Source organism: Bos indicus, chromosome 7, assembly GCF_029378745.1.
Source record: "Bos indicus isolate NIAB-ARS_2022 breed Sahiwal x Tharparkar chromosome 7, NIAB-ARS_B.indTharparkar_mat_pri_1.0, whole genome shotgun sequence".
Classification (NCBI taxonomy): domain Eukaryota; kingdom Metazoa; phylum Chordata; class Mammalia; order Artiodactyla; family Bovidae; genus Bos; species Bos indicus.
The window spans coordinates 39596439-39599442 of NC_091766.1; positions in this window are offsets into that span (position 1 = coordinate 39596439).

Sequence of the window (3004 nt, forward strand, 5' to 3'; positions counted from 1 at the left end):
CAAGTAGGTACAGGAGGGGCGGGGCAGGGACTGTCGCTATACCCCTCTGGGAAATGTAGTTCACGTGAGAACCCAAGGATTCTGGGACGTGTAGTTCGCTGAGCTTGTCTGCGAGGAGAGGGCTCGTTGAGCTCCTTACTCGCACAAACCCAGACCCCTGTTCGTCGTCGCGCTTTGTGGGCTGCTGACTCCTGGGTTCCCAGTTCTTCTGCGAGGAAACGGACGTTCATCGAGGACAGTGTCTTGTAGCTCTGCATCTGTGTAAATGATAGGTCAAGTAGACCACCTATTTCCCCTAAGGTCTTTCAACAAAATTAGCTGTAAGGGAATTAATGTCTAGGCTACAATTTCCATTGTTCTCCTGAGCAAGGACGGTTCTCTTCTCTTTTAATTCTCTTCAAATAGCCCTCTTCCCAGTCACCAGAGGACTCTTAAAATTATGCAGTGCCCAATGGTGTTAAACTCTCTGGAGTACCACAATCTAGGAATACTGAAATGAGTCTTTTCTAGAAAGACTTCTTCCCTGATTACTGAAAGACCCTACATATGGGACTTCCCTGTCTTCAGTCATGTTTCTCTTAAAAATGGGGTTTACAGGCCCTAAGCGGGAGAAGGTGATGGCACCCCACTCCAGTACTCTTGCCTGGAAAATCCCATGGACGGGGGAGCCTGTTGGGCTGCGGTCCATGGGGTCGCTAAGAGTCGGACATGACTGAGCGACTTCACTTTCACTTTTCACTTTCATGCATTGGAGAAGGAAATGGCACCCCACTCCAGTGTTCTTGCCTGGAGAATCCCAGGGACGGGGGAGCCATCTATGGGGTCACACAGAGTCGGACACGACTGAAGTGACTCAGCAGCAGCAGCAGGCCCTAAGCAGGCTCTGGAACTAGATACTTATATGCCAGTTGTGGTAATTTAATAGTGCCTTCTCATCTAGTCGGGGCTTCCCTGATAGCTCAGTTGGTAAAGAATCCGCCTGCAATTCAGGAGACCCTGGTTCAATTCCTAGGTCAGGAAGATCCACTGGAGAAGGGATAGACCACCCACTCCAGTATTCTTGGGCTTCTCTTGTGGCTCAGCTGGTAAAGAGTCCACCTGCAATGTGGGAAACCTGGGTTTGATCCCCGGGTTGGGAAGATCTTCTGGAGAAGGGAAAGGCTACCCACTCCAGTGTTCTGGCCTGGAGAACTCCATGGACTGTATAGTCCATGGAGTCACAAAGAGTCGGACACGACTGAGCGACTTTCACTTCACTTCACTTCTCATCTAGTCAACAAACCGTCTAATAATGCACTGCTTTTAAGAAAGAATGTATGGTGAGAACAAAGCGATGAGGGCTCTGATAAAGACAATATTGAATGGTTAAAATGGCACATACCCACTTTTTTTTTTTTAAAGCAAGCATTGTTCTTCTGCAAGAGATGATGTGAAAAATATTTCTAAATGGATGCCAACCAGAGAACCATAATGAGCTTACTCATTGAAGTCAACTTTGTCTTCAGCTCTGCTCAGTATTCATCTACAGGAGAGGATGTTAAATGCCAGACCTGTCTTTTTTTTATAACACCCACCAAACTGTAAACTCAATTGTGACATAGTTTACCCGGAGATTCCATGGACAGAGGAGCCTGGAAGGCTACAGTCCATGGGGTCGCAAAGAGTCTGTAGAGTACATCATGAGAAATGCTGGGCTGGATGAAGCATAAGCTGGAATCAAGATTGCTGGGAGAAATACAATAACCTCAGATACACAGATGATGCTATGCTTATGGCAGAAAGTGAAGAGGAACTAAAGAGCCTCTTTATGAAAGTGGAAGAAGAGAGTGAAAAAGATGGCTTAAAACTCAACATTCAAAAAACTAAGATCATGATATCCAGTGCCATCACTCCATGGCAAATAGATGGAGAAACAATGAAAACACTGACAGACTTTATTTTCTTGGGCTCCAGAATCACTGCAGATGGTGACTACAGCCATGAAATTAAAAGATGCTTGCTTCTTGGAAGAAAAGCTAGGACCAACCTAGACAGCATATTAAAAAGCAGAGACATTTCTATGCCAACGAAGGCCCATCTAGTCAAAGCTATCGTTTTTTCAGTAGTCATGTATGGATATGAGGGACTATAACGAAAGCTGAGCACCAAAGAATTGATGCTTTTGAACTGCGGTGTTGGAGAAGACTCTTGAGAGTCCCTTGGACAGCAAGGAGGTCCAACCAGTCCATCCTAAAGGGACTGAGTCCTGAATATTCATTGGAAGGACTGATGCTGAAGCTGAAACTCCAATACTTTGGCCACCTGATGTGAAGAACTGACTCCTTGGAAAAGACCCTGATGCTGGGAAAGATTCAAGGCAGGAGGAGAAGGGGGCAACAGAGGATGAGATGGCTGGGGCAACAGAGGATGAGATGGCTGGTTGGCATCACTGACTCGATGGACCTGGGTTTGAGCAAGCTCCGGGAGTTGGTGGTGCACAGGGAAGCTTGAGTGCTGCAGTTAAGTTGCCAAGAGTCAGACACAACTGAGTGACTGAACTGAACTGAACTTACCAGGAGAGGGCATCAGATGCCACAAGTTAAGGCTTCAGTCCCACAAAACTGTCCCGTACTCCTAGGCCCACCCCCAATTCAGACACCAATCTCAAGTTTAGGTTGTTATTTGTGGCTCTAACATACTGGCTATAAATCAGAAGTTTCTTTGCCCCCTCCTCCAGTTTGATTAATTTACTAGAGCAGCTCACAGAATTTGGGAGAGGATTTTACTTACTAATCAGTTTATTATAAAAGGGTATTAATCAGTAACAGCCCAATGGGAGAGATTCATAGGGCAGGGTATGGGGAAAGGATGCAGAGCTTTCTTGCTCTCTCTGAGGACCACTCTTCCAGCACCTCCACAGATTCACTCTCTGAACCCTAGGTCATTTTGAAATTTTTTAGAGCTTTCATTACATAGGCATGATTGATTGAATCATTGGTCATTGGTGATTGAACTCAATCTCCAG